Source organism: Eriocheir sinensis, chromosome 55 (assembly GCF_024679095.1).
Source record: "Eriocheir sinensis breed Jianghai 21 chromosome 55, ASM2467909v1, whole genome shotgun sequence".
Lineage (NCBI taxonomy): Eukaryota > Metazoa > Arthropoda > Malacostraca > Decapoda > Varunidae > Eriocheir > Eriocheir sinensis.
This window is the reverse complement of record NC_066563.1, coordinates 8641416-8653915: the sequence shown is the minus strand read 5'-3', so window position 1 is coordinate 8653915 and position 12500 is coordinate 8641416. Positions and strand designations below refer to the sequence as shown.

The window sequence follows — 12500 nt, the reverse complement described above, 5'->3', positions numbered from 1 at the left end:
AGGTTGATGGAAGAAGGATTTGTTGGTAGGTAAGTGGAGGTTTGTGAATTAATGTGTTTTGTGTGTTTGTGTTTGTGTTTAGTTTCTGTTTGTGTTTTTCTTTTGTTTGGTTGGTTGTGTTTCAGTGTTTATTTATTTGTTTTATCATCTATGTCTGTCTGTCTATTACTGTGTTTGTCTGTCCATATCTCTGTCTGTCTTTCTGCCTATCTATCTATCTGTTTACATGCTCTTCCGTTCGTCTGTCTATTTTTTGGCTATTCATAATTCCGTCTATTTGGCTGTCTGTCTATTCTTCCGTCCATCTGCCTGTCAACTTCTCCATCTGCCTGTCTTTGTATACATATGTCTGTCTATCTATCTATCTGTCTGTCTATCTACTCTTCCATCTGTCTTTCTACCGCTCCCTGTGTCCGTCCGTCTGTCTGTCTGCACGGAGCGGCGGCGGTAGAGGCGGCGGTCGGCTGGTCGACTAGCGGTACTTCGCCGACCCGACCACCCGACCGTCCGACCTGGCTAACGGGCCTATAGCAGCGGCTCATCCGGCCCCTACACACACACACACACACACACACACACACACACACACACACACACACACACAACCCGCCTGTCGTCTATCACATTCACACACACACACACACACACATACCACTCTCCTTCCCCAAACACGAGTCCAGCCGAGGATTCAACTCAGTCTTCATCCGGAACCTTCACCTTAACACCGCCTTTCCCTTGACCCTCGCATCCTCCGCCACGGCCAAGGCAACGCAGAGAGCCGGCCAAGACGAATGCTGGTGGCGGTGACGGTGGTGGTGGCGGTGGTGGTGGCGGTGAAGGAGGTTTAAGGGGTGAGAAACGAGAGAGACAATGATAGGAAAGGAGGAAGAAGAGGAGGGAAGAAAAGGAGAATGAGGAGAAGAGTTGGAAGAGAAAGCAGAGTGGATTGGAGAGAAGAAAAGGGTGGTGGAGGAGGTTTAAGGGGTGAGAAACGAGAGAGACAATGATAGGAACGGAGGAAGAAGAGGAGGAAAGAGAAGGAGAATGAGACGAGTTGGAAGAGAAAGCAGTGTATTGGAAGAGGAGAAAAGAGAAGGAGGAAGAGGAGAAGAGTTGGAAGAGAAAGCAGAGTGGAGTGGAAAAGAAGAAAAGAGGAGGAAGAAGAGGAGGATAACGGAGAAGGAGAGGGAGGAGAGAAAGAGTTGGAGAGTGTAATGGAGGAGGAAAATGAGTTAGAGAATGAAGAGGAGAAGAGAGTGAGGAGAGAGAGAGTTGGAGAGTGTAATGGAGGAGGAAAATGAGTTAGAGAATGAAGAGGAGAAGAAAAGAGGAGAAGAGAGTGAGGAGAGAGAGTTGGAGAGTGTAGTGGAGTAGGAAATTGAGTGAGAATGAAAGAGGAGAAGAAAAGAGGAGAAGAGAGTGAGGAGAGAGAGCGTTGGAGAGTGTAATGGAGGAGGAAAATGTGTTAGAGAATGAAGAGGAGAAGAAAAGAGGAGAAGAGAGTGAGGAGAGAGAGTTGGAGAGTGTAGTGGAGGAGGAAAATGAGTTAGAGAATGAAGAGGAGAAGAAAAGAGGAGAAGAGAGTGAGGAGAGAGAGTTGGAGAGTGTAGTGGAGGAGGAAAATGAGTTAGAGAATGAAGAGGAGAAGAAAAGAGGAGAAGAGAGTGAGGAGAGAGAGTTGGAGAGTGTAATGGAGGAGGAAAATGAGTTAGAGATTGAAGAGAAGAAAAGAGGGGGAGAGGGGGGATCTAAAGGCTTAAGGTGGTGGTGGTGGTGGTGGTAGTGGTTACGTGTCCAAGAGAATGACGAGGTTATGCTGACATGACCATGCAAAGGAAGTCTTCAAGGTGACGTGAATGCCTACACTTCACTTCCCTTCCCCTCCTCTCACACCTCTCTCTTTTTCTCTTCACTTCACCTCTTCTCTTCACACATCTGACTACCAGTAATTTTCCACTTGCTGTCTTTAATTTACACTTCCTCTTTCTCTGTTCGTATACCCGGCATCATATCTGACAACTATTACTATTACTACTACTACTACTACTACTACTACTACTACTACTACTACTTTACCAGCTGTTTCTGAGCCCACCTGTTGTCTTGTCTAGCACTTCACTTCCTTACCCTTCACTTACACCTCTCCACACACCTGCCTTTTCCACCTGTTTGCATCCACATCTGTTTCCTCACACCTGCCAAAAACACCAACCACTCCCTTCATCTACCTGCCAATCCACGCCTTCACCTTCCCTCTCTTACACCTGTCATACCGTCACGCACCTGTCCGCCACACCTGTTCTCCACGGCCGCCAATTTTACCTGGACAGAGAGAAAGGTAAGAGGAGGAAGGGAGAAATGAATTGGGGGAAGGCTACCGAAGGAAAACTGGACCGTCATCAAAGAGAGGAGAGTTTACGGTATGGTAATTGAAGGAGAGGGAAGAGGAGGGAGGAAAGAGGAGGAGACGGTTGGGTAAGAAGGAGGGAGGGAGGGAAAGGAAGAAGAGTGAATCGGGAGGGAGGGAAAAGGGGGTGAAAGAGGAGAAGAGAAGAGGAGGCGTTGGGGGTTGTGGTCATGGAGAGAAAGAGAGAGGGAGAGAGTGAAGGAGAGGAAAGGGAGAGGGAGGGAGAGAGAGGAGAGGAAACAAAAGAGGGTCGGGTAGTCGATGGAGGATGGAGAACATCTTATCTCCTACCCGGAAGACGACCCCATCCTCCTCCTCCTCCTCCTCCTTCCGTTACGTGAAAGACAAAACAGACCTGCTGCCACGAGGTTCTGGAAAGACGCAAAGAAGAAAGAAAAAGAGAAAGAAAAGGAGAAAAGAAGAAGAGAAATGATAAAAAAATGAAGGAAAAGAAGAAAAGAGTAACTAGAAAAAAATGAAGGAAAAGAAGAAGAAAAGTGACTAGAAAAAAATGAAGGAAAAGAAGAAGATAAGAGTAATAATAATAAATGAAGGAAAATAAATAAAAGACAAAGAAAAGAGGAAGAACAACAAAAAGGAAGGAAAACAACAAAAACAATCTCCCATAATCACGTGACACCCTACCCTTCACGACTAAGGAGGGAGGAATGGAGAGAAAAAAAGAAAAAAAAGAACTCATGAGGGAGGGAAAGGAGGGGCAGGAAAAAACAAGTACCTTCCCCCCCCCCTCCCCACCACACACCCCTAATCACGCAGTATTTTCCCTTCACGCTGACGGAGACTCGTGAGCAAACGTGTCCATTACGGCGCTTCGTCAGGCAGATCAAAGCCTTCGAAAAATATATATAAAGAAACATTTCCATCCATGCAAAAAAAAAAAAAAAGTAGAAAAAAAAACACTAAAATGAGAGAAAGGAAGATAGATAGATAGATAGATAGATAGAGAGAGAGAGAGAGAGAGAGAGAGAGAGAGAGAGAGAGAGAGAGAGAGAGAGAGAGAGAGAGAGAGAGAGAGAGAGAGAGAGAGAGAGAGAGAGAGAGAGAGAAAGTTAGGAGACAGAGATGCTTAGAAATAGATAGATAGATAGACACACACACACACACACACACACACACACACACACACACACACACTTCAGTCCATCTCGATAAAGGAGAAATCTGTTAGTGTCAGGAGTGTGTGTGTTTGTTTGTGTGTGTGTGTGTGTGTGTGTGTGAAGGGGGGGGAGAAGGCCTGCTTAGTCATCCCTTGAAAAATCCTACACGCCAGAGGAACGCGGCAGGACACACACACACACACACACACACACACACACACACACACACACACACACACACACACACACATTCACAAAAGCTCAACTACGAAACCCGAATCCCCGACCATAACCCTCAGAACAATGCCAGGGTCCCGGGTTCGATTCCCCTCTACACACACACACACACACACACACACATATATATACGCACACACATATTGACCTTGGGGTTGTTTCCATGAGCCGCGTCTCGCTGACTCAATACACATCCTCTTTCAACTTCGCAATGACCTTGAAATGATCTCAATGGAAGAGGAGGAGGAGGAAGGCTAAGAGGATGGACCAACAAGCTACCTCTCTCTCCTACCGATCGAAAGGAAGAAGAGGAGGAGGAGGAGGAGGAGGAGGAGTGGGTGAGAGAGGACCAAGAAGAGTAGATGGAGGGTCTGAGGGAGAGGGAGGGGGAGGTGAGAGCGGTGAGAGTGAGCGCTGTGAGAGGCTGATGACCTAAGCGAGCATGCCAAACACATAACCTCAAGACCCGGCACCTCTCACACCTCGTTCCTTCCCTGCCTAACCTAACCTAACCTTAACCCTAACCTATCTACGACACTCACTTCGTTCCTTCACATCCTTCCTTCCTCATATTTTCTTATCCGTCCGACAAACCTTACCTAACCTAATATAAACTAAACCCTCTCTCACCACACTCAAAACCCACAAATCTAAACTCATTCTTCTCTTCTCTTCTCTTCATAGTTGCTCTTCCCTTCCGACAAACCTAACATAACTTAACCTAAACCCTCTCACCACACATATAACCCGCAAATCTAAGCTCTATCTTATCTTATATTCTCTTTACACCTTCCCTTTCAATTCCAGCAAACTTAACCTACCAAAAACCCAACCTAACCTAACCTAACGTAACCTAATGCCTCTCACTACCCAAATACCTTACGAATCTTAACTCCTCTTATTTCTCCCTCTCACACCTTCCTCTCCTCTCCGGCAAACAGATGCAAGAACTATCCCGGCGAGAAGTAAACGGATAGCCGCATAAATCGTGGAGCATAAATAATCCAACACAGCGCCATCAATTCATGTCCGGTAGCGAGAGAGAGAGAGAGAGAGAGAGAGAGAGAGAGAGAGAGAGAGAGAGAGAGAGAGAGAGAGAGAGAGAGAGAGAGAGAGAGAGAGAGAGAGAGAGAGAGAGAGAGAGAGAGAGAGAGAGAGAGAGAGAGAGAGAGAGAGAGAGAGAGAGAGAGAGAGAGAGAGAGAGAGAGAGAAAATAAGAGGACGAATGAAAGAATAAAAGAATAGAAATAAGGAAGGAAGGAAAGAAAGAAAGCCGGAAAAGAAAGGCGAGAAGAAAAAAAAAGAAAAAAAAGAGAAGAAAAAAAGGAAAGGAGAAAAATATAAAAGAGAAAAGAGGGTGGATGGGACAGGAGGACCAGGTAAAGGTAAAGGTGTGGCGATCAGTGGCGACTCTCTCCCTCCTCCTTAAGACCCCGGGCACGCAGGCACTCGATTCACCCGTCTTCTGAGAGCCTCGTCCGGCCCTCAAGAGTCACCTGGTCATTATATATTCTTTCTCGACGCTCACACTCACCCTCCAGCACCTAAGGACGAGGATAGACGCCTTTGCTGCCCCTCGAACGCCCTCCTACTTCAAACCACCTCATAGCAACCTCTCAAGAATCACACTAACATCACATTCTCCTCCTCAACTCTTTCTTGACTCTCACACTCACCCTCCAGCACCTAAGGACGAGGATAGACGCCTTTGCTGTCCCTCAAACCTCCTCCAACTTCACAGCACCTCATAGCAACCTCTCAAGAATCAAACGGACATCACATTCTCCTCCTCAACTCTTTCTTGACTCTCACCTTCACCCTCCAGCACCTAAGGACGAGGATAGATACCTGGGCTGTCCCTTGAACCTCCTCCAACTTCACACAACCTCATAGTAACCTCTCAAGAATCACACTGACATTACAACCTCCTCCTCGACCCCCACACTCGACCCTCCAACCCTTAAGGTGAGCAGGGACGCCTAGGCTGCCTCCCCCAACGCCCTCTACCCCCTGGTCACGAAGCAAGGGGTCAGTGTCCTCGCCCGGCAGCAGGTCAAAGGTTACCCAGGACCCGTCACGCCACTTGCTGCAGAGAGGAAAAGCTACGCGGAGGAGGATGATTAGCGGGTGGCCTGCTGGAGGAGGAAGCTGGGGAGGGTGGGGAAGGGGGGAAGGGGGATATAGTAGAAGGTGACGTACTTTTATTTTTATTTTTACAACAAAGGAGACAGCTCGAGGGCACACAAAAAAAGGAAACACTAATAAAAAAGCCCGCTACTCGCTGCTGTTCGATAATGAGATACAAAGACGCTATCGACGGCCATACGGTCCTTCAGAAACACCCTTTGGTATCCTCAACGCTTCCGCCTATCACATCAACTACTTCCAAAGGCCGAAAATGAGTTGAATCCCGTGCTAGTGAGTGTATGTGTAGATTCACGGCACAAAAGAGTGATCAAAATACTAGAAGGGTCACAAAACTACCTCTGGAAATGCCCCAAACTCCTACGAACGCCTTCTCTAATGTGTGTGTACTTGGGAGCCGAAATATTGAAAGATGTCATTAGCAGACTCTTCCACCCGTCACGTCAACTATCTTCAAAGGCAAAAGAGGAGATCAATCGGGTTCGGGTGAGATCAAGCGGGTTCGGGTGAGATCAATCGGGTTCAGGTACTTGGGCGGTGAAATGCTTAAGAATCCGCCCTTAGCGTCCGTATTGGGTGGGATTCAAACGACCTCCGCGACTTATCTCCCCCCGGTGCAAAAAGGCGAGGCAGCGTTGAATACTTCCCTTGGCCCTGAACTTCAATATTTTCCTCCCGCGCGAGAAAAATCACTCCCTTGACGGCGCCGGAGTTACGAGGTAGTTTGAATATATAAGACGAAGTGATCCCCCCAAAACAGGAATGGAGACATGCAACTGAAGGGAAACTTAACTAAACACGCCTTGTACTTTTTTTTTTTTTAACAATAAAGGAAGCAGCTCAAGGGCAAAAATAAAGGAGAAAAGAACGCTAAAGAAGACCGTTAGAAAAAAAAGCAAACTAGATGAAGGAAGGAAGCAGATCAAGGGAAAAAATAAAGGAGAAAAAAAAGCTAAATAAAAGACCATTAGAAAAAAAAGCAAACTAGAAGGAAAAAAATAAGCTAAAAAGAGGAAAAGCCCGATACTATATCCCTCTCCTTTCGAAACTGACCCCCCTTCTTTTTTGACTCATCTCTCCTATCTTTTACAGGAGCACAGGATGTAAAAAAATAATATAAAAAGTCCCCCTTTCATGCCTTCTTGCCTTCAGTTCGTCATTTATATTGAAGTTAACTCAAGGAACAACCAACCAAACAACAACATGAAGAGTAAAAATTAAGGCAAATCTAAACTCAACACGCTTTGTGGTATATTCTTTCCCCTTCTCGCCTTCCCAAAACTAACTATACATTCCGATCACTCCAGTTCATCCGACGTATTGGAGTTAAATAGAGGAAATACTCACCAAGGAACACATAAAGAATAGCAATGAAGACAAACTCAACTAACTAACTTTGTGGTATATTCTTCTCCCTTCTCGCCTTCCCAAAACTAACTATACATTCCGATCACTCCAGTTCATCAGACGTATTGGAGTTAGTTAGAGGAAATACTCACCAAGGAACACATAAAGAATAGCAATGAAGGCAAACTTAGCTATTAACTTTGTGGTATATTCTTCTCCCTTCTCGCCTTCCCAAAACTAACTATACATTCCGATCACTCCAGTTCACCAGACGTATTGGAGTTAATTAGAGGAAATGCTCACCAAGGAACACATAAAGAATAGCAATGAAGGCAAACTTAGCTATTAACTTTGTGGTATATTCTTCCCCCTTCTCGCCTTCCCAAAACTAACTATACATTCCGATCACTCCAGTTCATCAGACGTATTGGAGTTAGTTAGAGGAAATGCTCACCAAGGAACACATAAAGAATAGCAATGAAGGCAAACTCAACTAACTAACTTTGTGGTATATTCTTCCCCCTTCTCGCCTTCCCAAAACTAACTATACATTCCGATCACTCCAGTTCATCAGACGTATTGGAGTTAGTTAGAGGAAATACTCACCAAGGAAAACATGAATAGTAATGAAGACAAACCCAGCTAACGACGCATTAAAGTGATGATACGATTCCCCTCCACGCCCCTCTCCCTTCCTCCCCCCCTCGGCCTCACCCACCTAAACCTTTCCTACTGATGGAAATACCTGGAACTTGTTTGGACTTAATGATATCAGGCGCATAAGCTTGTAACTGAAGACGGACTTAACTATTCACGCATTTTACATTATTTTGCCTCTCTCTCCTCCTCCTAAATCTGTCGTACTTTGGAGAAATCCCTTAACACATCCAAATTTACAACGTACTTAATACTAGACGAATAAGATTGAAACTGAAGATAGACCTAACTAACGACACATTTTACGATATTTTCCCCTCTCTTTCCTCCTTCTACACCTCTCCCACTTAATAGTAATCACTTAAACTTCCTATGAATTTAAATAACATCACGTTAATAAGATGGACACTGAAGGTAAGGTGAACTAACGACTCACAACACGATATTTTCCTCCTCTCTCGTCTTCCCAAACCCAACGTCCTTCCCCGTCAGTCGTGTTGGTCAGTGAAGATGTCAGCCAACCTTGATGTCAGCCCCGCAGCCACGGACGACGCACACCGCCACGGCCAAGGACAAATAATACGCACCAGTTGACCCCGCCCGGATCCCCTCCCCCCTCCCCCTCCCCACGACCACACCTGAATGGGGGCGTAAAGGGAGGGGCCGCGGCGTCAGGTGTGTGTGCGTGTGTGTGTGTGTGTGTGTGTGTGTGTGTGTGTGTGTGTGTGTGCGTGCGTGGTCACCTGTGCAAAGGCCTCGAGTGGCAGCAGGTACGAAGATAAATGGAAAGGTAAAGAATGGGGATCGACAGGTAAGTAGGTATATATTTTTTTTCCTCTATGATAAATGAGACAAACGAAGGGCGGAGTGAAGCATAAAGGAGGCTCTGAGATGCTGCCCGTGCTGAGAGAATAGATGGAGGAGGAGGCCGAGAGTGTTGATCGAATTTAGCTTTTAGTCGCTAGAGTTAAACCAGGAGAAGACAGTTGAAGTAGAGAAGTAGAGAGGGAATGTAAGAGGCGGAAGACGATGAAGAAGAGAAGAGGAAGAGGAGGAAGAAAACAAAGGCGGAGGAAGGAGAGAAGAGTGAAAAGTTTGACAAGTTTTGTAGAATGTAAGAGGCGGGAGACAATGAAAGAGGGAAAAGAAGAGAAAGTGGAGGAAGAAAACGAAGGAGGAAGAGGAGGACGAGAAGAGTGAAAAGATTTGCAAGTTAGTAGAAAGAATGTTAGAGGCGGAAGACGATGGAGGAAAAAAAGAGAAAGAGGAGGAGGACATGAAGAAAAGATTGAAGGGTAGATAGTTAGCTGAACACGACAGTTCCTACATTATTTCAAAAGGTAAACCCACATTTCATTTTTGCAAACCAGGACTTGAAAAACGAACACAGATTAACATACCAAGTAGAGAAACACCAAGTCTAACATAGTCTCCACTTGTAAGGTCCGTTTTTGCAAAGAGTTTAAACCTGAAGAGACTTGAGGAATGTGACGCCGGAATGCAATCAAGAAGAAGTGTCAGAATGCATAAAGGAAAGCTTGGACACGGCTTGGTTACACGGGGCGAGAGAGCAAGAAGGAGGAGGAAGACTGTCCGTGTGGCTGGCGGGGAGCTGAAGGGTGAGGGCGGGGTGACCGTGACCTTACCGAGCAAGAGATGAGCAAAGGAAGAGTCAAGAGATTCTCGTGTTGATTCCGCGTCACTTTCTTCACCGCCCTTACAACCTCCCAGCCCACGACCCCTTGCACAGTTGCTCCCGGAAACTGCCAGGTGTCTTATGACCGAAGGAAGGGAGGATGAACCCCGATGAGAGTGAACGACGTATGTTTGAGAAAGTTTGTGTTTTGCTTCTACTCTTGCGCCAAAGTTTATGTTTCCTGGTGAACGATAGGAGTGAAGAGCAAAGAATATAGACGAAAGAATTGTAAAGAGAATGGACGCTGACAACTATAAATGCCGTAAGTGTAAGACTGATTCTATATTCCCAACTAAAGATACGGAATGTCTTGGATCGATTCTATACTCCTTCACGATTTGGGATTACGTTTAAAAAGCTGACTTTACACACACACGTCAACCCTAGGCGGCAATGACAAGCAGGAACCGAGTGTGTCTTGTTCTGCCAAGGCCCGGGGGTGACAGATGACAGTTTGGTCCTTGGCGCTACGAGACAGTCCAAGGTAAACAAACCACCTGCGACAACACAAGACATTCCCCTGCCTAAAAGTTTAATGGTAAGCCGCATGCACTGTCCGCCCGGGTGAGCCATGCATCATAGTACCTTGTCTGAGGTGTTGGGTCGCTTGCCTGCTGAGGGTGGAGGAAGAGGAAGAGACTTAAGGTCCGTATTGTTAAACCTTTCGGAGCCTTAGTACATCAGCTTAAGGCTATCGCGAGAGTTATAGGGGTTTCCATAGGTGGTTTCATGATTCTAGCTGTAGTTCTGGAATGCTTACGCGATATGAATGGGAGAAACACTCTTGACAACTCAACGTAACTCCTCTTTGGCCTTGAAAAACCATCCTAGCAAAAGCCCGAGACATTCAGAGGATTACTTTGCATGACTTCCTCAAATGTTTACTGATTCGGAATGAACACAAAGATGCCCATGAGATCACAGACGAAGGCCATGAAGATAACCAAAAAAGCAAATGAAGATGAAAACAAAAACACAACTTCGCATGACTTCCTTCCTCTTCCTCAAAATGTTTACTGATTCGGAATGAACACAAAGATGTGGACGAAGCTATAAAGATAACCAAAGAAGCCGACACATAAGAGATTAGATAACAGGGAAGTTCTTATCAGGAGGCGCCCAACACCCTCAGATAACACACTACGTAAGCTTCACCTGGCTAATGATTACTCACCTGTGGGCCGTGGGATGGACAGGTGGGTGTAGGGTATCCATGAGTGCGTGAGGGCGACCACAAGGAACGTGTGGCACTGCGCTAACACTTCACTGCCGGGTCACTTGGCACCGCTTGGCCAGTCACACCACCACCAGAGACACACCGAACACACGCACAACACAGGAGCGAGTCACGAATCACGCCTTGCACAGAACACAGTATCCACAAGGTGCAGGTCCGAGAGGGTGACAAAGAGCTGCTGGCAAGACGAGACAATCCAGTTTAAGAGTGAAGGTGCACGTGCCAGCGAGGCGAGGACGAGCGTGGAGGCAGCGTGACGCGTGTTCTCAGCGATGTGGTGTGGACCCAACTGAACCACTGCGAGTCTTCGGGACCAGAGCGGACTGACGCCTCCCTCTTTTGCGACCCCCCCTCACTCCTCCCTCCTACCCCGGCCTGTCTCCACCCTCCTGCTCCTCCTCCTTCCTTCTTCGCTTCACCCCCCACTCCTTCACCCCTCCTCCTCCCGCCACCACGCGCTACACTCTCCACCTTGCTCTTGAAACTTGTTACGTTGTGGTCATTACTACGGAGGGGGACGGGGGGATGGAGGGAGGGGCGTGAAGGAAAGGGAAGGAGGTGGAGGTGGAGTTGCTACACACACACACACACACACACACACACACACACACACACACACACACACACACACACACACACATATGAGGAAGAAAGAGAGTTCGTGGAAGAGGAGTAAGAGAAACCATGTGCGTCTTGTTGTTGTTGTTGCTATTACTTGTTGTTGTTGTTTGCTCTTGAAAATGTAAATGCTGATGATGATGATGACTGATGATTATAATAATGAAAACTAAATATGAAAAAAAAACAAAGGATATGATGTAAAAAAAAATAGAAGGAAGTGACAAATGAAATACCAATGCACAAAATAATAAAAAGGAAAACTTAATTCATCGGGGTGAGAGAGAGAGAGAGAGAGAGAGAGAGAGAGAGAGAGAGAGAGAGAGAGAGAGAGAGAGAGAGAGAGAGAGAATTATGTAAAAAAAAAATGAATAGACAAGAATGAAAAAAATGCAGAACAAACCTTACAGAAAAAACAACCAATTAACTAACGGTAAAAAGACAAACAAGAAAACAAACAAACACATACACACGCAAACTAAACAAACAAACAAACAAACAAACACGAAGCAAGCGAGAGACAGAAAACAGAGCAGGAGGAAGCGAAAGAGATCAACAACACCCATTTTTTGCCCTTCGCCCTTTGTCCTGTGTCCTTCCTCGCGCCCAGCAACCATAGAGAGTCAAGGAGATCGCTCAGTAATAGTAGAAGTAGTAGTAGTAGTAGTAGTAGTAGTAGTAGTGGTAGAGTTGGTGGTAATAGTTGAAGAAATTTAAACGCCACGTAAGATAGTGATCCAAATATACGCTACAGGGAATTTCAACGCCACCTTAAGTAGTAATCCACGTATAGCTGACAACGGGGGCTCCAGAAGTCATGGAGATCGCTCAGGCCAAAGCTCTTAAGGAAATTTCAACGACATGTGAGGTAGTGATCCACGTATACCTGACTTGTGGAAGGTTATTTTTAGAACTCGCATGCATATTCTTTTGTTACATTTATGTGGGGGTGGGGGGAGGAGGGGTTACGTGTGCAGGGGGTGGGGGTGGTGTTGTGTGTGTGTGTGTGTGTGTGTGTGTGTGTGTGTGTGTGTGTGT

General features: G+C 46.2%; 1 protein-coding gene across 1 annotated transcript in view; it reads right to left on the bottom strand.

The window, feature by feature from the left end:
* LOC126984024 (transcriptional activator GLI3-like) overlaps nucleotides 1-11247 on the bottom strand; it is an 87290-nt gene extending 76043 nt beyond the window's left edge. Inside the window, exon 1 of the mRNA XM_050837365.1 lies at nucleotides 10782-11247. The gene's annotated coding sequence lies outside the window, so the exon portion shown is untranslated. The remainder of the gene's footprint in view (nucleotides 1-10781) is intronic.
* Between the last annotated feature and the right edge of the window lie 1253 nt (nucleotides 11248-12500).